This window comes from Hemibagrus wyckioides, linkage group LG22 (assembly GCF_019097595.1).
Source record: "Hemibagrus wyckioides isolate EC202008001 linkage group LG22, SWU_Hwy_1.0, whole genome shotgun sequence".
NCBI classification, from domain to species: domain Eukaryota; kingdom Metazoa; phylum Chordata; class Actinopteri; order Siluriformes; family Bagridae; genus Hemibagrus; species Hemibagrus wyckioides.
This window is the reverse complement of record NC_080731.1, coordinates 11052334-11076130: the sequence shown is the minus strand read 5'-3', so window position 1 is coordinate 11076130 and position 23797 is coordinate 11052334. Positions and strand designations below refer to the sequence as shown.

Here is a 23797-nt window from a genome sequence, read left to right as displayed (position 1 = left end):
CTGAAAATGCACTGCAGTTTTTACACAGTTTATATAACTTACATAAGTTATATGGCTGATATATAGTATCTTTATTATATATTTTTAACATAATGCACAACATAAATAATAACACATTATATCACTAATATTAAAGATATTGTTATATGTATAGTGCATTTTGAGACCTTTTTTATTGTTTTAATTTAATGAATGTTTTAATTTAATGAATTATACCCGAAAAATGATCCCAAAAATCATATTACAAAACTTCTGAAGAAACTTTTGTTCTTGTTGTTGCTTTTAATTTTAATGCAGAATTTTTATTTATTCATTTTTTTTTTTTTTACAGATCTTTAGTGTACTTTTAAATGGAGAAAATATGAAGAAAAAACTGCTTTTTATTTACTACAAAATTCTATTTCAAATATCCCTCACTTTATTCTGAGCTCAAATTAAATTTTGACAATTCATCACATATTCATGACAAACCCAATAATTTCCCTTCAGAAATAAAAATGATATACATTTAGTTGCATGTTTTAAAAAAAATATTGAAATAATTTTAATAAAAAATATGTGAATATGTTACTGTGGGTCTTCAAATGAAACTGGGACTGAATTTCATTGGATGTAGTGATAAGTCTGTACTTCTAATGCATTATAATTCATTTTATAAATGTTACAAAGAGATGATGCCACTTTTTCTTTTCCAATACAGACACTGAGACTTATTTGACATTGTATATTTTTAATATATTTTTGAAATTTTCTTTCAGGTTTTGTTTGATTATTTGTTATAATGCTGTTTTATTTATTTTATTTTATTTTATTTTATTTTATTTTATTTTATTTTATTTTATTTTATTTTATTTTATTTTATTTTATTTTATTTTATTTTATTTTATTTTATTTTATTTTATTTTTTTAGCTTCAATGTTAAGCTCAACACTGATCTGACCTGTGCCATTTCTGTATGAATTTTAATGCCATCTCATAGAGTAATGTGTTCAATGCTTCGTTAAAGCATTATATTATACTGTGAATGTATTGATGGGTCATTATGTACATGTGGCCTTCATAGAAATTGATATTTTTTCCTTTCTTGAGTCAATAGTTTCAGCAATTATTTTCATGTTCCTCAGATACTTTCACATTACTTGTAAACAGTGACCAGCGCCCTTTTAACAGATATACTGTGATGCCCAGAGTGACTATTGTGTTCAGCAATCCTTGAAAAAGAAAAAGAAAGCCAAATTTTTGTGCTTCTGAACTCTTTGTGTGCACATTACCTCTCCTCCAGAGAGAAATGTCTGCCAATGCTTTGACTCTCCCCATTCTGGGCTCATTACTAGAGCAATGACCGTGACTTTGACAGGACCCAGAAGGTCCAGACAGTAGGGGAACTCATGAAGCGGTTTGAATGGCCTGTGCGCGTTCCATAAAAGCCACAACTCAGTGTTTTTGGCACAAAAGATAGCTGGCTCACATTAACCAGCTCCAGTCTAAATTATCTTTAGACCATGAAGAGGTCCAAGGAGATACGCACCAACGCTACTGAGTGCACAGCACAATGAAGGTTTGCTGCAGATGGCTTTGGCACAGCAGCAGCTCCTCACTAAAGCTCGAGATCTGGAGCTCTGGGAGATTCAAAAGGGGTGAAGTCAGAGGAAGTGTTAATAGGCCGGACGTCACCAGTGTTGTTGGCCAGCTCCTAGCAGGGGGGAAGCAGGCACGCGATTGGAAGCTGAGCTGAGCTAATGGTGTAGGGAGATCAGGGGGCTGGAACTGGAACAGGAGCTCCTGGCCAACGTTAGCAGGAGGATGGCTGCTCGCTGTGGTTTCTCAGTTGCCGATGATTCTAGTTTCAGGTGACGTGCATCATGCTCTATTAGCGCTCTCTTCCGACCACAGTTTTCTTTGGCAGGGCCAGCGGGTGCTGGAGCTCCAGGCAGGATGCGCAGCTTTTCCACATGCACACACATTACTTCCACCTACAAATTCAAAAGACAGACCCACACACATAAACTTAGCTCCTCTTATTTCATCTCAGTCACCACACCAGCAACACACATATATACACACACACACACTCACACTGGACACAGAAATGCCCTTTTAAGCATCAGGCCATCGTGTGGGTTATTGGAACACCAAAATGAAAGTTTGGCTTACTAACATCTAAAGTGAGATGTGTAATGCAGTAATATCTGCTCCAGATTCAAACTCTTTGAGGTATTTCACAACTTTCATCTCCATGGACACAAATACAGCAGCGATAATCCCAGAATAACACAACCGTACAGTACATGTTATTAAAGGACACGCAGACAGTGTCTCATGTCGAGATCTGCAGAAATGACTTGGCTCCTCGTCTGAAACCAAAGGACAGATCAGATGTTGGGTGTATTTCTGCCACATAGCGATGGCATCCACACATCCTGGTCTGACCAGAAGATGTGGTCAGATGTTGGGCTGGTATGGGGTACCCCTGTCCTTCTTTTCATGCTTGAGTGTGAAGGAAATTTCCTATGCGAGGATGCCGTGTTTGTAGCTGACGTCGGAACCAAAAGGCAAGAGACAGACAACCGCAGCGGTGTGACAATTTCCAGCCAAGAGCGTGTTGTGTCATCCAAATGGGCAACGTGGAAATTTACAGAATTACAGAAAGCGTTCTGATACTAAACTTAGTTAAAGGAATTTAACTAAATATATCTACTACCTAAGCAAGCGGTTTCTTTTTATTAAAATCAGTTATTTATTTTAAAGCTTACTAAACAGCGTCAAAAACACCAGAGTCTCTGGTTCAAATCTGAGCTTTGGATACAGTCTGTGTTTTGTTTATCCCTGTGTCTTTGTGAGTTTCTTTTGAGTTACTGTTTTCGTTCTAACTAGTAATGGACTACTTACTTCCTAGCTGTGAATGAGTGTCCAGCGATAGGTAGAATCCCATCCTGTGTTCCTGCTTCACATCCAGTGTTTGGTGGGATAGGCTCTCTCTTAACCATGATGATGAATAGGTACCACATGAGGAACAGTGCTGCATCTGAGATGAAGTTCCTTACCTACAGGTATAAAAAAAAGCCCTGTAGACTTGACATTTTGGGCCACTAGTTCCTTCCCTGTTTGTGGAGTGGCATCGAATCAGCATGACCGCAAACACTATGTAAAATCCCTCTTCCACTTTTAAATGACTTTCTTGCAGTAGCATGGGGCAGTGGTGGCTCAAGTGGTTAAGGCTCTGGGCTGTTGTTGATTGAAGGATCAGGGTTCAAGCCCCACTGTTTGGCAATTGAGCCAGACCCTTAACCCCTCCCTGCTCCAGGGGCAGTGTATCATAACTGCCCATGCACTCTGACCCCAACTTCCTCACCTACAATATGCAAATAATAGAATTCCACTGTGCTGTAATATATATTCAGTTCTTAGTAGTGGTGTTAGACCTGTTAACACAGATACTTAAAATCTATTAGTGCTCTTTTACTTGGCGCTAAGCATGTTGCTGTAGTTTCAGTCTAAAACGTTGTGTGAATGTTTGAAGTTCACTACAGTAGAACAGCACCAGCAGACCTGGAACTGTAAAAGTGCAGTTAAAGTAGCGTCTGTCAGAGTGAACAAAAGATGTGGAGGTGTCTATAGCTGCGTCTGAATATCCCTACAACCCTGCTGTACAGTAGCTGAAAGGCAGTACGCCAAAGGAGTCATACGTCCGAATTGTCAGAATTCATAAAACAGTAGGTGAGAAATACCAGGATGAGTTACTGCTTCTGAGATACTGAAACATGAAGAAGAAATGGACACTATGCTATCCCACAAGGTGTAGAAGAGCTGTCAGAATCACAAATGGCAGAAGGCAGATGTTTAACATCTTGTTTAACAACACCTGAGTAAACCTGTTGAAGATTTAAAATTGTTGTGGTTTTTGTGGTTATCATGATGATGTAGGTCACATGATAATGCCAACAGGGCGAGTGTAGTATGTCTGGATTGTGTTCATATTACACACATATACTGAGCAGTAAGTACTGTACTGAATGCAGTAGGTTCTGTCACAGTACCTGATTTATTTTCCCATTTTGCATGAAGTGGGAACTGTCATTATTACAACTTGATAATGACCTTTTTATAAGGCACCCAGAAGGCAGCATAAGTGAGCGGCATCTGTCAAAAGAAAGAAAAACACATAAATAATTGTGTAGATTATGAAACAATTAACGATTATATTAAACAGATCTGTACTACAGGACACCACAGGCATTAGGAGATCAAAGTTCTGTATAGAGATGAAAGTATTCGAATGCAATGGACACGGATTCATGCAGTGCTGCAAAAGTAAATTATATGACTGACACCGACGATAAACCAAACAGGGATGAATGAATCCAGTGGAAAATCTTTCTTTTTTTCTTTTTAGGTTTAAAGTGACTGCAACGGTTTTCTGGGGTAGCATGTAGCGTGTCTGTTTACACTTGTCAAACTCAGTGCTTATATATTCTTACCAGGCGTGTCAAGCGCAATAAATAACATGGCTGTGACAATCTAAGACAGTTGTCTGAATGGCAGCATGTGAGATGTTTGGTCAATACACTGACTCCTTAGCAACTATTTCTGAGGCTAAATGGAAGTGAATTTCATGCTCTGGCTGGATCCCAACACTCACAGCCGGGCACGACTTCATTGCACCGAGCATAAAAATAATTTATCCTGGTTGGGTTATGTTGCCAAATCTTTTAATCACCATGAAGTCCTTTTTTATATGGGCCGTATTTCATATTCCTTTGGATATCTCATAGCAGTTTTATGATATCCTCCTTTTGTGCCACGCATCTCAGTGATTTATAATAGACATATCGACATTTGAGTCCACAAACCAAGATGATGATTTCCAGGCTTATGAATCATACCACTGCTAGACAATTTATTTTTGTTTGCAGGTTATTTACAGTGTAACCCATGTGGAATCTGAATTTTTCAACAGAGGATATTTTCATATGGCGTGATCTGATTTTAATGAAAGTTGCTGTCAATCTGGGAGCGCACTTTGTGCAATTTGGTTTATTAACTGAAGCAACTTGCAACTCGAACAAGTCTCATAATGTTTCGAGAGAGACGCTACATTGACAGGCGGCCCGTCAAGATGTTGCTCTTGGCTGAGCAAGCGCTTCTCTCTGCTTGAAACGCTTCGGCTCCAGGTCCATTCAGAACGTCAGCCGCGACTGTTATGCGCCTGTTAGAAATAATGCCGCTCTGTCACTTCGTTTCACGCTTCTTATATTTCTTCCTATATCCATTTAGCAATATTGCACACTGTATATAAGTTCACACCTTCCTTCTGCATGTGCTGATTTATGAGACGTCTGTGCGTGGGGATGAACATAGAGGAACATGGAGTGTATGTAACGTGAGGCATTTATGTACGTAATTTAGGACTTACTTGAAAAACATTTTTTTGCACTTATTTAGGAAACGCAGTCAAAAGGCTCTCAGTGTTATTAAGTAGCCTTACATTAGCCACTGGCACTTGTCGGAATCACGTGATTAACGTGGCACATGTTATTTACATTCACGTGGCAGCCATGGTGTTTGCAGAGAAGGATAATTTGACAGTCCGATAAACCATCAGACAGACAGATAAACACTCGGCCACGTCGCCACAGAGATCTCCCTGTCAGCCTTACTGAAGCCCTTGTTCTCGGCTCCATCCCGACGGCCACGGGGCAATATTTAAGCAGACAGGCAGAAGACTTCCAAATATTGAACAACATTTCTTTTTTTCTCCATTCGTACCTTCTTTTTCCTCCCTCCTGGCTCTGCTGTTTTTCCCTTTTTTTGGCCGAGCCCACAAATCCCAAACAAACAGGACGGTCAAGGAGCAGGAGAATGGGCTGACTCATCAGAGAGAGAGAGAGAGAGAGAGAGAGAGAGAGAGAGAGAGAGAGAGGGGAAGAGTGAGACCTCAGCTTAGGCAATGTTGAGCAAATGGAGACCTCGATGCTCTGACTGATTGGCTTTAGATATCTCAGTAGTATCTGTTATGCCGTACAGTAGCTATCATTACATCATGGGGTGACAGAGGTTATGCTTAATATACACATTCATCAGCAAATATCTAATGACAGAAAGTTTCAGGTCAACAAGTGCACACATGCTGAGGACCAGTCAAAGAAATGATTGCTAGTTAGCGAGACAAAAAAAAGGCAATTACGGCTGTATCACTGTAAATCTGTTTTTACGCTGTGTGATTACAGCAGGTTTTTTTATACCATTATTACTTGTTTTCTTCATGCTGCCATGTGATTAAAGAGCACTGTACAGTCTGCTTACATTATTTGTCAGTGTGATCCTGGCTTCGGTGAACCAAACAATCCGCCTGAGCTATAAAGATATTCTTGTATGCATTAGTATATTTGTTTATGTTTAACCATCATCTCGATCATATTTCTTTCAGGAGTTTTTCCGAATCCTTTATTCATCCTATTGGTGGCTTTTAGACAAATGTCATGGCAGCGGAGGTTTTAAGAACACACAAAAATGACAAACCTACCGGAATTTTGTCGTCAGATGGCTTTGTTTGACATGCGACTAAATCGGCTGTGTCACGTGGTGCCTCACAAGACTCCCAATCTTAACTCTTATCTAAGAAATTATTTCAGAATGTGTGATTTTTCAGTACAAAAAAAAGGGCATTTTTAACAGCAGAGATTGTCGTCAGCAACGGAAATAAAATCTGCTTTGGCATTATTAATCACCCACATTGATGAACATGAGCAGGAACTAAAGGTAGAAAGTATGTGTTTATGGTGTAAATTAATAGAAAATGATTTTTAGGGATTGTTATAGTGTATGAAACAAATCAATTTGAGGTTCTGAAGTGTTTCTTTGATCGTCTACTTAAACATTTCAGCACAGGAGTCTAGTAGCAGGCGATGGATTAAAGTGCACAGTGCAGTGGGTTTTGTAAAGCCGAGCTAATCAGTGCCAGGTGTTCTGGCTAACAAGTTGTATACGCTGCGTGCTGCTTACAAGGAGACGCCTTAACCTTTAACTGTGAGGAAGGAAAGTCAGAAGCTCCGACAATGAAACGGGAGCCGTAACGTCTTCGCTCGTCAGTCACGCGTGAAAAAAAGTATCATCATGCAGGAAAGAAAAATCAATCGCAGCAAATAATGCAGTCTAAATCAAAATATTTCCAAAATATGGAATTTTTGAGAAAAGAAAATTGTATACATTTGTCTTTTTATCAGAAATGACAATGATTTTAATATTAAGATTTGTATTGATACGTCTTTTTTAATGTTTCATTTCAATGTGAAGAATACTAATAATTTGTTTATTATTCCTTTCTGCAAATTTGGTGCACAGCTTTTTGTTTTTTTGTTGGTTTTTTTTGCAGTAATTGTCTGTCTGTTTAGTTAGGCACGGATGTCGTTGCTATTCTTCTTTTCCTTTTCTTCTGTTGGCCTTCAGGGGAAAGGCTAATATCTTGTGTGTCAATTCTCAGCAGGAAAACTTTTCGATCTATATAAGGTTATTCATTTTCGGAACTTATTTTCTAAGAGAAAAATAAAAAGAGAAATACATTATTTATGAACATATTCCCAGTCCAATGGTTAATTGTTTACATTTTCACAATTGCTTTGAAGCATCTAGCTGGATGAGTAATCTGTGTTCGAGCAAGTTTTCTTTACTTTTCCTGTAATTTCCGGCTGCTTTTTATCTTTTGTGACAGAGAAATTGTGCAGTGATATAAACTGTACCTTCACACTCTCTATATACTGCGCCCAAAGAAGGAAAAAAAGGCTTTGATTAAGGTACCTCCCCTCTGTAGCCACCTTTTACGTGGCTGTAAACTAAATGTTCTGTTTCAACCAGCTGTGTGTGGAGATGTTTTTCACGTTGAAACACTCCTGGGTTGGGCTGCAGGTCCCTAAGTGCACACTCAGCCTTTTAGCAAGCAGTAATGAAGTCAAAACCCACAGCAGAAGTTGAATAAGGATTAAAGGGTTCAGGAAGCCGGAGCGGAGTGAGATCTTTGTGGACACTAACAGCAGACTGAGCTGGAGGACTCTGTGCTCTCAGGATGATGTTGGACAGCTGTTTTGCCAGGACATCTGGCCGGTATATAGCTGGCGAGTTAGGAGATGTTAGAGTATATGGCTGTAATATACTGCCTCGTCTATGTGCTGCTCTGTGAGCGAGCAGCTTTTGCTCAATGTTTCTTTTATGTATGCTGTGAACCACAGAATGTGAACAACATTTTTATTCGAGACAGAATATCTTAGGGAGCTAATGCACGTAAATAGGGAGAGGTATTAAATGCAGATGCTATTTGCATCTGAGTAAAAATAGAAAATATTGTGCACTGGATTTGCACCCAGGTTAGTCATTTGAAATTCCTTCAGCCAGTAGCTCAGTTTCCATCTATAACATGATAGCCACCAATCTGGGAGCATGAGAGCCCTTAGCTAAGAGTTGACTAATGACACATTTACATCGTGAGAGAATTCAGAAAGACGAGTAGAGCAGACTGCACATGATTTTGTTTTACATTCACATGTTAGCATTCAGTTTAGTGGATAAATATGGCCTGTGCCCAAGCTACTGTACGTGTTCTCTCATTATAGTACATGACGATATTATTCACTGTAATGCTTTTTTTGGACTCTAATGAAGTCATAGCACTTCTTCTTTCTGTAACATTTAATACTCAATGCTAAATACTTATTCAGCAGCAGCACCATGGTGTAGACAGCAGAGACGAATGAGCATCCCTGACCTATTTTATCAACTATCTTTAATTTGTAATGCTTTAAAGGAAACATCGTGATAATTATCTGCAAATGATGCACACCAACATACATGGAGATTGAGTAGCTGAGTACGTATAGACTAGCTAGCCAGATCTTATGACATTTTACTGTAGGAAAAAACTTAATATGTCTCTACATTGTTTTGTAACAGTTGCTTGTTGTGTTACTCAGGATCCTGTGTAAGGGGCATCTTTGCTAGATAGATAACTGTGTAGCTAGAAACATGCATGAATTAGCATAAGCTAATGAACGCCACCGAAACCCTTACAGCATTCAGAAAAGCTAGCTAGCTTTCTATACACACTGACGATGATCAAGGCAGATACAGAACATTTTTGGGATTAATCGTAGCAGTTGTAAGCATGTAAAAAGGTAACTAGTAAAAACTATGTTGATTCAGAGTTGAGCAAACTTTACGTATACTGCCTACGGCTATAAATATAAACCGTAGCTACAACCAGATAAGGAACATTAGCAGTTACAGCTTTTCCACCAGGAGGTACATCTCTGTTAATTACACATAATACTCGGTTTTCACTGTTTCACTAACTGTCACAGGATGTATGCTTGAGGTTGTGTCACAGCATGCTGTGAGTTCTGTACCTGTTCTGTTTGGCTTCATTAAAAATTTTAAAATAAAATTTACTTGATATAGATACAGACACACGATATCTCATTATTTTTTCCTCATTTGTGATAAATTTTTTTCCATTAAAAAAATACTCTTAGCTTCTAAACCCAAATTACTAACAGATTTTTTATTATATATTTTTATATATATTATATATATTTATATATAACAAACAATAACAGTGAAAAGGACCAGTGAAAAATTAAAATATATAACTTTCTGTATTTTCACTCATAATTATAACTCATCATACATCATATTAATATTCTTTTATCATCCAGGGGATTCCATATCTGACTGGTATTATAAAGAGATATAATAATAAGGTAGAAAGCTAAGACAGTCAATACAAGCTTCCTCCACAAAGAGAGGAATCTTGCCAACATTTCTCCAGACTCAGCCCTGAGGCCAAATCACCCTGAACAGCAGCTTTGGAACAATACATGCGATCACGGTTTGCCAATGCTGCTTTTCCTGTAGAGAGGAAATGCAAGGCCTCTAGGTGTGACTAAAAGAGGATAGGATGCACCAGAGCACTCAAGACCCCAAGTTTATAAACCCCAACCCCTTTCCCATTTTCCAGCTCCCCTCTGAGATATGAGAAACACGCACACACTCCTGCTATCGCTGTTTGATTCCTCCTCTCGCTCCTTTCCTCCTTTCCATTCTTTCATTTGTCTGCCTGCGTTACAACAGCACCCCTTCCCCCAAACCCCCCTCACCCTCCCTGCACCCAACCCCCCCCACCCCTTTTCTGATCTCCTTTAGGTCGTCTCACTATAGTGAAACTACAGGCTCCCGACAACCAAGTGAGCATTGCCACTTTCTCTAAACGCAGTGTCTCATTAAGGGGGAATGTTTGCATAGGCAAAGTTAGTATTTTTAGTGCATTTGTTTGTTTTATGCTTTCTGTGTTCTCACGGCAGAAAGATAGAACACGGGCTTTGTGCAGCGCCGCGTTAAAGCCGGAGTCCTTTGCGTTTTCACGGCACTGTAGGGAGGAGAGTCAGGGAGAAAAAAAATGTTTTCTTCGCTTCTCATTATGAGTGTTTCAGAGAACGGCAGGGAACGCCACGCTGATGGCACGCCTTTGGTCGCTTCCAAAATTACCCCTCAGTGGGCTCTGTGATGTGGCGTTTTCCTGTAAACAGGTTTGAGGATGGGTGTTCCATAGGCTTGGAAAAGTAGGTTTAGTGCAAACTTTCTCCAACAGCAGAGCCAAACTTGCCTCCAGGCACTCCCTGCAAGGCAGCAGTACTGTGATTCTGTGAGGGGCAAAAAGCTGAAGGTTTGTTAGTGACCCAGCAAAGACAAAGCTGTTACTGCCATAACTTCCAAATGCTTCTGAAAGACTGGCATTACTCCACCTGAAACGTAGCACTTTTTTCTTTTTTTTCTTTTTTCTTTTTTAAGTTTGTGAAAATGATAAACTATAGTAAACTACAGACAGGGTGGAAAATACTTAAGTAATCACATTTTGTTACTATATTTGAGTATTATTTTGGCAAATTTCTACTTTACTTCTACTTTTACTTGACATTATGCCTGCAATTTTTTATTTAGACCTTCAAAGTGCTTGCTACAGATACAGGTCTCTCATCTAGTTAATGAACGAACTCACACACAGTTTAGATCCATTTCTGTTAAAAGCATCCAATTATTGTTTATCATTGTAAAAAAAACTATAATGAAAAGTTCCAGTTCATCATTTACTTTTACAGTAGCTTCTATATTATGTAATGTAGCTTCTGTACTATATAATGTAGTTAATGCTATATTTATCTGTGTACATTTGAAGATGGATAAGTTCCCGGTCTGCAGTATGGACCATGAGGAGAAAGCGCCCCTAGACCTATCTCAAAATGTTTCAATACAATGGAGTAAGAATATAAAATGAGGTGTCTTTTTAGCCTGGTTTCACTAGTTATGCACAGTTTGCTAACATTAACTGTATATATTTGACAGAATCAGTTAGAACTAATTTCTTTGCTAATTCCAACTAAGACTAGCATAGATTCAGTAGCTACTGTAACTGCCATAGTAGTAATTCTAGTTAATGTAATATAGAATTATATGTAAATTATTTATGATATTTTACTTCTGATTAATAAGTTATATTTTTAGCTGCACATAAAAACATCGAAACATGACATTACTTAATTTCACCAGTTCAAAACATTTACTTTTTAATACTTCAGTGCATTTAAAAGTAGCTATTTGATTTTGACACATAATCTATACTTTAAAAGATTTCTCCATATTTTTTTCATACCCCTGGCTGCTGTATTTCATATGTCATACATAAGCACAGAAATTTGAATCTATCAGGTAGGTGGCAAGAGCACAAATGTATGCGTGAATCGAATTTCAATGCTGAGACTGTTGTAGTGAAAACACACGTAAACTTGTTAAGCATGTGAGTTGATAGAATATCTGTTCCACTTTAAAGTGGCGCATATTTCAGAATCTTACCATGGCCTTCACGAGTATGAAACTTATTTTTAACCAAATATGGAAACCATCTCATTACTGGGGATTCAAAAATACCCTTGCCTACATTATCGAAGTACCTTCTTTATAGTACACACAAGTTTAAAATAGTGGACCTAATCATTTATGGCAGTTTGTGGTTCAGACAAGTGGCTCTTTTTCATGTGAAAAAAAACAAGCTAATATGATGTGTATCCAGTTGTTGTCACCTGATCCCATGACAACGTGATCATATGACACGCCAAGCCTAATGAGTGGGCCCCTGGCTCCAGGATCAGAGGCTTCTGGTCTAGAGGTTTGGTCCCGGACCATCCGCAACATGAATAATTTACTGCTGACCCACTTTTCAGACATGGCGACCTTCCTGACAGAAGTACATGGCCATGTCCTTTCTAGAGCCAAGTTCATGAGTCACTCCAACAGACACTAAGAAAGTCTGGGTGGACTTTTGTGGCATTATAATTCAAACATACAGTACAAGTAGACCTATTTCTCAGAGGTCTATTGTTCTTGACCGCTGCGCAATGCTCCCATATGTAGACATGTAACACTAGAACACCTACTGTATATGTAATAGCCATAAACGCTAAGGAAGAGAGGCAATACATCCTGAATGAACAGGAGCCTTTCCAAGATGATGAAGGGTTCTTGTGGGAAGAATCACTGCATTAAGTCGATCCACCAACGATTCCTCCTGTAGTGAGGAAACCACAAGTGATCCATGTTACTCTAGTTTCGTTTGCCTTCTGTGTCTATGAAAGTTTACTCGGAAGCCTAAAATTTCAACAGACCTGCCGGCTTTTACTTCGCATTTGCTAAATTAATTCCATTCCTTACGCTCATACCATCACTAAACCCCGGAGAAACAGATCTTCTGTGTGGTGCAGTTGTGCAGGCGCCCCTGTCACTGGCGAATCAACAAAAAATATGATGTAAGTATATAATTACTATGTAAGTCATTTCTAAGCCTGGGGATGGAGCAGTGTCACCCTCCTTTTTCCTCTGCACCGGATGCTGAAGAAAGAACAGGTCATGTTGACATTTTGATTTTGGTTACACAAGCCTTGATATAAAAGATGCAAGTACACACTAAATAGATGAGTGCCCTACTATTAAATGTATTGGGGACACTGTCTGGGTCTGTGGAGGTTGTGCTCATTCGTTTTTCATTTCAAAATGAGAATGGGAAAACAAGGTTTCTGTTTTAGATTAGTTTGTCTTGGCATACATCAAAATATTCCCAGACAATTATTTAAAAAAAATTATGTTTAAATGCATGTAGTTTTCAGTCTTAATATGAAAATAAATTATGACATTGCCGGAAACGGCATCCAAACACAAAGCACAGCCTACAGACTTGACACTCACACTATTACTAATCACACACACACCTGGACTCAATCCCACCCCAGTACACTCGCTGTATAAAAGCACATCCAGGTCACTCACTATTTGCGAAGTATGTTGTTTATCACCAGTCGATACCAAGCCTTGTTATGTTAGATTGACCTTGCTTCTGTATATCTCAATGTTGTCAAGCTTTCATTTTGTTGTATGCTGATTGCCTGAGTTGCGCCTGGTCCTGACTTTGATCTTGCCTCACGTTTTGGATTGTATGCCTAAACTGCATTAGGGTCTAAGCCTGTATTTAGATGATATGAAAAAATGCAGCCCAAATCCTTATCCTGAATAAGGTTTTTCCTCAAACAAAGGGGACATCATCAATATCATCATCGTACCACTGAAGCCCCTACAGTGTTCTAACAGGTATTGTGATCAATCATTTTTGCTTGCTTTTTGTTGGCATATCTACTGGTCTTGATTTAAAGTAAGACTGAGGGTGAAGGTCAGACTCAGCATCATAGTTTCATGAACTCTATCTGAACCCGGGGACGAGCTCTACAGTCAGTTGGCCACCTTTCCTTATGTGGGTACCTTGGGGCACTGAGATCTATCCGACAGGAACACACCACTTGGCCACTGAGAACTGTCAAATTGCATGTTATTTTGTAGCATTAGTAGTTACGTCCAAGAATAGCTGTACATCATCATGGAACAATGAGCGTTGGTGTTCAATGATGAGTGTCATCATTGGATCAAGGCAGGGGAATTGACTAGAATTGTTGCAGTTTATACGAGAATATTATAGGGTATAAAATGAAAGAATTATTCCGGTAGGTCAACCTAGATTTACCTCAGGTTACAAAGACATCTAACTCATCACTGGATATATTGGCTGTTGGAAGGAATGTGGCTGTGCCAAGGTTTTTTTTTCACCTGTAAATCTTAGAAAGAATATGAGCAGTGCACCTGATTTGGTTAAAGTTAGACAAGCAGCTCTGTGTCTATTGCTATGTGTCCTTGAATTTGGCCAGTCATTGAGGGCCGTAGGCAGCCTGTTAAACGGGGGTGGTGTGGATCGTCCCAGCAGGCCATTTGACTGGACAGAGCCGCCTCTCTCTGGCCTGAAGCTGCGCTGGCCTAGGCCGAGGGGAGAGGAGCACTCGCTGACTGATTATGTCTCTGGGAGAAGTACAGCCTGGGGAGCCTATTAGAAACACTCGAGCCAATGACAACACCGGCAGACGACACACCTAGACTACCACCCTCTTCCATCACCTTACTAGATGAGTCTACTTATCAGCCAGGACGTTTGTCGTTTTCATATATTTGTGTTGTTTTATAACTCCCTTTACCTCAAATATGCTTAAATGCAAATAAAAACACTCCAAAAGCGCTTATTAAGATGTTTTCTCCAGATTTCTAAGCTGTAGATTCCGTCTTAGGTTGCCTAGAGGAATAATATTCGCCCAGCCCCTTCCCTCTCGCACAGTAGTTCCTGTGGCAATGATCACACATTGTGTCTCTTGTTGTAAATGTAATCAGGAAACACTTAAACAATAGGCTTCTGCCCTCCCACATCAGCAAGCGGTAAAAGAAGGCGCTTTGTTTCTAAAATAAGAACCGTTTGACATTTGAAAGTCAGCACGGCCCATCGCTATGAAGTTCGCCGGCGGCTGGAACATAGGCCGGAACCCTGCAAGCTATTTCCAGCATCTCTGAAAACCCGTTATTGTAAGCGTGTAATTACAGGCCTTGACGCTGCACTTAATTCCCAAACAATATGGTGTACTTATACACAAGGCCGTCAAATTACGCTCAGCCCATCATCCAGAAAGAGCTGTCAGGATGTGGATGTTGGAGCTGCCTCGCAGTGGCCGCCAGATCCACGCCACCACCCTCGATTCTGCTTTCTCATTATCCCAAACCCTGCTCCAGGACTAATGAGGATGATGGAGAGGAGGAGGCCTCAGCGAGACCACAATGAATTTCACAACTCTAACAATGTCCTGTCTGCAAAACAAGGACTGGGCTGAACAATATGGGTCGCTGTTCTTTTGAGATGTTGTTTGTTGTATTTCGGGGGATAGTGATTACACAGAAATGCTGTTAGTTGGAAAAAGGGCTTTGCACCTGCTAAAAGAATAGGAATTATATTGCAGCAACGCCTCAGTAATATAAACTCCCCATAAATTTTTCCACACAATAAAGACCTTCCTTAAATCAGAAGAAAAATCTACAGTAACCTTGAACAACATCCTTGTGTTCAGCAGTGGTTTTATTTGTTTAAAAATGAATGCCCCCTGGTAGAGATGTGCATCATTCCTCAAGAGACTCATTTTTAACAATGCATAGGAGGGCAGTGGCAGTTTTTTAGGGTCTCTTTCTCGTCTGAAAAGTCAGTTAATGTGTTTACTTTGGAACCCCCTCATCATTTTACCCTTCACTTGGTTAACTGTCAGGAGAATGGAATCGAGTCCCCCCCAGTCCAGAGAGGAAATGACAAATAAGTACTTCCAGCAGACTGGAAGAGGCAGCGAGAGCAGGACACGCGTCAGTGGCTTCAGCACAGGAAATAGGAGGGACACATTACAGTGTCACACAAAGGATAGTGTGTTTCCAGCACAGTGCCATGTGCCGAGCTTGTGCGAGGCAATTGGGAGGAATCTTTTTTTCCCTTTCTTGTGTCTTTTCTTTCTTTCTTGGAAGTTGATGAAGTTCCCAAATTGCCAAGTAACCAAGCAACAAGACCCTGTAATTTCCCCCATCCTCCGCTCTTCATCAGACTCTGGTGTCCCTCAAGAGACTTTTTCTAAAGAAACTCTGTTTGACGAGGCCACAGTTTTATTTATTTATTTATTTATTTTTGGTGCTTGGTGCTCATTTTGGCGAGACATTCACCTCTGCGCTTTTAATTGGTGGAAATGTTAGTAGCATCTGGGGCTGGTGTGTGTCGTGCTCCTTTGGTTGGGTCCTCGTCCGTGCCACAGAAGCCAAAAAGGCTGCCACTCATCATTAGGCCCCGTGTTCCCAGAAGAGGTGGCCATTTCACGCATACATGAAATTATGCTGAATTTGATAATATGCTTATTTTCTCCACACACCCGCAGGGAAGGAGAGGAGAGGGGAGTGGTGGAATTATATGCTATGTTAACTTTTATATGCTGAACCCATCTATATGGCTGCGAGACATGTCTGAAAGCCTTTTTTTCCTTCCTCCCTCTCTCTCTCTCTCTCTCTCTCTCCTTGCACAACGGTTGCTCCATATTAAGATAGAACGGGGGAAAGAAAATCTCATTGGAAACTCGTTCAACTTAGTGCCTTTACCCGTCTGAAAATTGTCCCAGTGTAATATTCTTTGAGGTATTTGAGTATGTCATGTATTTCCAGTTGTATCACACCAGAGCTCCCAGTTTCTTACCTTGGGGCTGGATCTAAACCCACTGTGTAGCAGATAAACAAATCAAAAAATGTTCAGAAAATTCAGCGAGATGCAAAAATACACTTCATTCACGGAAAAACCAAATATACATCGTCGAAATGATTGTCAAAACCACTTGGTACACCTTGGGTTTTTGCATGCACACGGTAAATATTTATAATTTCCTCCATAGCATGTGTGAATAAATTTGGCATCATGATCTGATTACATAGTAGGTGAGGAAAAAATAGATTCTGAGTTCTGTCTTGTTTCAGCTTCAATATACAAATAAAAATATCTCCATATTCTAAATCTTTCTTAAAATATAAAATACAGTTCAAATACAATGTGAATAAATCACTAATCACCCCTGTCCCCAACAATCACTGATCACCCCTGTCCCCAACAATCACTAATGACCATTGTCCCCAACAATCACTAATCACCATTGTCCCCAACAATAACTAATCACCTTTGTCCCTAAAAATAACTAATCACATTTGTCCCCAATAATAGCTAATCACCATTGTCGCCAATAATAACTAATCACCATTGTCCCCAATAATAGCTAATCACCATTGTCCCAAATAATAGCTAATCACCATTGTCCCCAATAATAACTAATCACAATTGTCCCCAATAATAGCTAATCACCATTGTCCCCCCCAAAATAACTAATCACCATTGTTCCCAATAATAGCTAATCACCATTGTTCCTAAAATAACTAATCACCATTGTTCCCAATAATAGCTAATCACCATTGTCTCCAATAATAAATAATCACCATTCTCCCTAAGAATAACTAATCACCATTGTCCCCAAAAATGACTAATCACCATTGTCCCTAAAAATAGCTAATCACCATTGTCCCTAATACTAACTAATCACAATTAAACCTAAAACCATCTAATTACAATTGTCTCTAACAATAACTAATCACAATTAAACCTAAAACCATCTAATTACCATTGTCTCTAACAATAACTAATCACCATTGCCCCAACAGTAACTAATCACCATTGTCCCAAACAATCACTAAACACCTTTGTCCCCAATAATCACTAATCACCATTGTCCCCAACAACTAAACACATTTGTCCCCAACAATCACTAATCACCATTGTCCCCAAAATCACTAATCACTAATGTCTCCAACAATCACTAATCACCTTTGTCCCCCAAAATCACTAATCACCTTTGTCCCCAAAATAACTAATCACCATTGTCCCTAAAAATAACTAATCACCTTTGTCCCCAATAATAGCTAATCACCATTGTCCCCAATAATAACTAATCACCATTGTCCCCAATAATAGCTAATCACCATTGTCCCCAATAATAACTAATCACCATTGTCCCCAATAATAGCTAATCACCATTGTCCCCCCAAAATAACTAATTACCATTGTCCCCAATAATAGCTAATCACCACTGTCCCTAAAATAACTAATCACCATTGTCCCCAACAATCAGTAATCACCATTGTCCCCAATAATAGCTAATCACCACTGTCCCTAAAATAACTAATCACCATTGTCCCCAACAATCAGTAATCACCATTGTCCCCAATAATGGTGGTTAATCAGTTGGATGGTTGTGAGTTCAAACCTTAGGACCACCAAGCTGCCGCTGAGCTTAACCCTTAATTTTTTAACTGCTCAATTGTATAAAAAAATGAGATAAATGTAAGTCACTCTGGATAGGGGCGTCTGCCAAATGCTGTAAATGTAAATGTGAAGAAGCTGTAAGTAAACATTTAGTTTTTGCCTAAGTACATTTTCTTGGCACAAATTTAAATCTTACCACAGGCCTAGTAGCAGGCTCCATGGTTGAGCTGTCTGGGTGGGAGGGATGCCATAAGCTGTGTCCCAACTGACTACACGATAGACTATGCACTTACACTATACACTTGTGTCTAGTTTTCTAAATTTTAAAAGGGAAATATACTTTCAAATGGAGCACTCAAACATATTTACTAAGCTGTTTCACAGTCAATGGCCAGTGACATCAAATGCACATAATGTGATACTATAAGCTTTAGCAGAATACAGAATATTGTTGAAAATTCAATCAGACAGTGTGAGCTAATTTAAAAGGCATTTGTAAGACGTCTTGTACACCAGAGTGTCCTCAGCCATCTCGAAAATTTGTTCTCATCCAGCATCAGTGCTTGGTAGCCCCGCCCCTCTTCCACTATGCAAGCAAAGCTGTGAGCATTGAGTGCATGAAGTGTTCAACATTCCACACTTCCATCATGAAGTGCACTTCTTCTTGTTGGAATTTTCAGTGTGAACAAACTAATCACACTATTTATACTATAAACTGGCACAGAGCAGTATACAAGAATCCGATTTTGGATGCATTTATTCTCTTTAGGCTGTGAAGTCATGTATAGGGAAAGGGGCAGATAGTGCTTTGCTCCGAGGTTGTTATGCTGCCGTGTGATACAACAAGAGCAGAAGTTTGAAAAGATGCAGCTGCCTGGTTTCAGGTGTCTCAGAGAAAGCCTTCATCTTCTTCGGGTGGTTGCTGATGTGTGATGGGGTGAGCAGTCTTGTGGGTGGAAATTGGCAGGTGGTTCAAATGGGGAGAAAATGGGGGAAAAAAGATGCATAGATCATTAATCATCAGCATCAACTGTGCATGTGCACAAATTCCAAATAATAAAGAAAAAGTAAAAAGTTTTTTTTTTTAAAAATGATTTATCGTAAAGTGTTGAAATCCTGGTGCTTCATGCATCAAAATCATGGTGCATTATTTCACTTGTGCTTTAAAAATAAAATGTAGTCCCAGTTTAGAAAAAAAAGCCATTTTATAATAGCATTAAATCACAAACATCACATAAACATAATCTCTCAACACATCCTCATCATTAAACGTAAAAAAAAATAAATAAAAATAAAATAAAATCACACGATGACCTGTTTTTCTGCCAGCAGAACCTAGAGAACATGCGCTTGGCAGGCCAGTGGTTTCTTCAGCGTGAATATGCGGATAGGTGGACAGCACATGGCTATATGTGGATGCCATCTTCTGTAGGAGACCACACAAGACAGTAGCTGTCTTATGGAGATCCGGCAGCCAGATGACTGGCCATGGCCATCGTGATGCCATGTGAAGGGCGCTCGCTACTTTTTGAATGCATGCATTCAAACGAGGATTCCAGTGGGTCCAGCATCCTGCTGCCACTTCAACAGCACCAGGGACTCTTCAAGGCAAACATGAGTTGCTGCCAAAAAAACTTACAAATGCATGCAGGGAAGTTTCGAACACTTCCTTCTGGAGCACGCACTGACAGTGATATCTTAATTTTTTTTAATGGCTTTGCTGGGGAGGATGCTTTTTAGGTTTTTTTTAGAACAATGTTGTCTTAATATAAATATTAAAATAAATATATCTGTAAATATGTAATTAATATTATATAAAATAATAAACTGTTATTTAAAAATATTATATTATATAAAATATATTAATATTTATTTTAAATTTAATTATTCCTTCGTCCATTCCTTTCATTTCAACTTGGAGAGAAGAGATTGTACTGCTTTTTTAGGTTATTTTATTTAGTACAATGTTGTTTATATATATATATAAATATGTATTGTTCATATATATATATATATATATATATATATATATATATATATATATATATATATATATATATATATGTATGTATGAATGTATTTTTTGCTGTAAACTCACTGGATAGAGCTTTCTAATTTCACATAAGGTATTTAATACACGTTTAACATCAGCTGTCAGCCCGTGGATAAAACTCTGATTTATTAAAAGGCTCACTCCAAACAGTGCTAATAGGAAACAGCTCCATGTCCACAATACTGTTAATAATCACCACTATATCATCATTCATAGGAAAAAATAAGACTAATGTTCATCACCTACCCACAATCCACTTCATTTCACCTTTGCCAAACCGTTGAATGCACCCCGTCACGACATTGAGGAAAACCGCCATCAACATTGTCATCTGAGGCAAACTTTTGCACAATGAAAAGATCAACACGAGGCTATGGAGAAGACAAACAACAGTGTGGAAAAACAAACAAGACCACATTGTGCTCTGGCTGTGCGGCCTTATCTCCATGTGTTCCTGTTTGTTTGTGCTGCTGATCAGAGGGATGTGGGTAAAATGGCGTGAAATAATAGGTGAGATGCTGTTTCTGCTGCGCTGTTGTTCCTGCACAACACAGCTGTTATGTTCCTTATGGTGCCAGTGGGATAATCTTCTCAAAGTATTTAATTTTTTTTTTTTAAGTTTAACATTGAGTTCTAATGCTCAGAGGTTCGCAGAGCTGTCAGTGATGTGGATGCTCACGCTCCAGGGGATTGGGTAATGATAGTACAGGCAACAAATAAAGGCTTACGAGGAAACAGGACATGCTTTTCACGTTGCTAGAACTTTGCTTACTGATCAGAATCATGAATCTGAATCAGTCTAATCAACAGTGACCAGAATTAAGATTTTCATTTTATGCACCTTATTTTTAAATGCACATTTGACTCACATTCGACTCCAGAGTGCTCTTTCCTGTCTCTGTGTGTGTGTGTGTGTGTTTAAAACTTCCGTTTCATTTGTTAGCTGCCTTCAGGCTAGACAAAATAATCAACACAGTAACAATGTGACTGGATTTTCTGGTCATTTCCTTGCAAAACTTTTAAGTCTAATATCCCATGAACTATTTTATCTACTAGATGGTTCTATTCGGAAAAGGTGTTTAAACAAGTTCAGTATTTTCTGGCATGCTTTATTTTTAGGTTCTGATAGCCAAATCTGAAATGGTGTTGTATTTACTGCACTATAATTCCATTAAGCAATGTACAGAGATGTATGTAGTATATAGGTGGCCATTGCATTAATAATTTATCTATGATCAAGAGTTTGAGGTGACTGAGAGTTTGGTAAGGGCCAAATTGTGATGGCTAGACGACTGGATCAGAGCATCTCCAAAACTGCAGCTCTTGTGGGGTGTTCCCGGTCTGCAGTGGTCAGTATCTATTAAAAGTATCCTTTAAGTCCTGTAAGTTTCCTTTAAGACCTGTAAGTTACAAGTCACAAGGCAATTAGGTTTCCAATGTTCACTTAGTCTGGAGAAACAAATGAGTCTAATCAGGTTAATATCTTAGCTAAGTGTTGATATCGACACAAAATGATCTCAGCTCTCAGCTTGCGAGTTGACTGCCAAGCTGAGGAAAATTTCGAAGCTGTATAAAGCAATGATTTGAGAACAATAACACAAACAACTAACTTAACATGCAGGCATTAAGGCATCAGTTTTCATGAGTCCATTTCCAGTCATAAATGATCATTATTACTGTTGTTTTGTCTAGTTTGTTAACTTTTGAGAAGAGAAATCTTCATAAACTAATTTAAATAAACAATCCGAGTTTGCCGAAACGAAGGTGGATAGAGACAAAATAAGGATTTTGCAACTCGATCTGAAACAGATCATTTTTATAGTAGAGTGTGACCTAATCAGTAGTATTTTACTCTTAAAAGATGCTCACTGACTTCCATAAATAATGTCAAGAATGTCGAATTAAAATGAACTCCAATTAGGGCGAATGTCACGCAAGTCTGAAGATTTCAATTTGATGGCAATTGAGTCAATGTGCTAATCACTTTATGGCATGATTGCACTGCAGATACAAGTAAACATGGGAAAGGATTAAGCAATGTTTTGTGGCTGTTGCATAGGGAACACACTTCATCAGGTGAAACAAGCGATCAACAGAACCCAAACATCTGCCTGCTGTGGCACAGTCCATGCACTCCAACATTAATCGAACATAATTGGTGCTTAAAATCTTAATTTTTTTTTATTATTGTGAGATCTGACAGCACTGCTCAGAAGCAAATTGGGATCATCTTCCATGACCAGCGAGGATTTGCAGATTTAAGCCAGAACTAAGTTTATTTCCTCCATGCGCTTTTTATCCCCGCAAACAAACCGTTTAAAAGGATCACCCGCGACACCCGCGATAACCACATTACTGTAAGAGAGAAATAAGGCCGCCCGCATGAACATCCTCATTGGCACCCCCTTCCCCCTCCTCCTCTTCCTCCTCCTCCTCCTCCTCCTCTTCACCCGGTCTAATTGTGCCGAGGTTCCCGATGGGTTTAGATGTTTGACACTGCGAAATGCTCTTAAATCTTCCTCGCTCTTCTCTCCCTTATGCTAGGCCCTATCTCTGCTGAGAAAAAGGGGCTGTATGTCGAATTTGTAAATTTATCGTTTTACAAAATGGCGCGTTAATTGGGTGCAGACACGGTCTGATTCGAAATGCTGACTTAAGAAAAAGAAGTTCAGATTTTTAAAATGAGTTTGGATAGCTGCATGAGTACCTCCTCCCACCACACACACACACACACACAGAGAGAGAGAGAGGCCTATCATCCACCCTCCTCTCCTTTTTGTCCTCTCTTAAGGGAATGATATCAGACATTCTCTCTAGTTATTGTGGGAAGACTTTTGCTTCAGTATCCCACTATGCTATGCTAGGATTTATCAACACACCTTATTCTATAGTAAATGTACTAAGTTTTCTCCTTTAGGACTAATCAGTCTAAAATCTTAGAGACCAGTATATAATAAAATAAATACTCAAATCTCGACATACTCTGTATGCACTTTGTAATAGTGACAAATACCAACAACATTCAATACCCTATAAAAGCACTAAATATTTACAACAAGATCAAAGGCCAGTATGTCAGTGTCTAGTTGTCTATACAGCAAAAAGGACACAAGATTGTTCCCGCACTCAATCCTGGCCAGCAAAGAGAAATCAATTAAGCCTACATCTCTGTCGACACCGCTGGACCAAACCCAAACGGTGTCCGGAGAACTCCCAGTGCAGATGAGACAGCAAGATTTTCAAAAAGGTACACTGGTACATCAGACACTACATCCATGGGCAATCGACACGAGAGCCACAGACAGTAATTATTGACCTGTAATCACTTTTATTGTGCATCTATTTACTATGTTGTCTTGTCGGTCAGTTAAATACAGTACCAGGCAATCAATGAAAAAATATCTACCATGAGCAAAATAAAACCTTTAACAAATGTGGTGCAAAGATCCGAAGTAAAAAAGAAA

General features: G+C 39.1%; 1 long non-coding RNA gene across 2 annotated transcripts in view; it reads right to left on the bottom strand.

Moving 5' to 3' along the window:
• Positions 1–321: 321 nt before the first annotated feature.
• LOC131343090 (uncharacterized) overlaps positions 322–23797 on the bottom strand; it is a 28615-nt gene continuing 5139 nt past the window's right edge. Inside the window, exons 5-8 of one of the 2 annotated variants that reach the window (XR_009203103.1) lie at positions 5767–5864; positions 4038–4140; positions 2890–3044; positions 322–1973 (exon numbers count right to left, since the gene is read on the bottom strand). This is a non-coding gene — a long non-coding RNA (uncharacterized LOC131343090). Of the gene's footprint in view, positions 1974–2889; positions 3045–4037; positions 4141–5766; positions 5865–16175; positions 19227–23797 lie in introns of those variants that run through there. The other variant, XR_009203104.1, reaches the window with a different exon arrangement.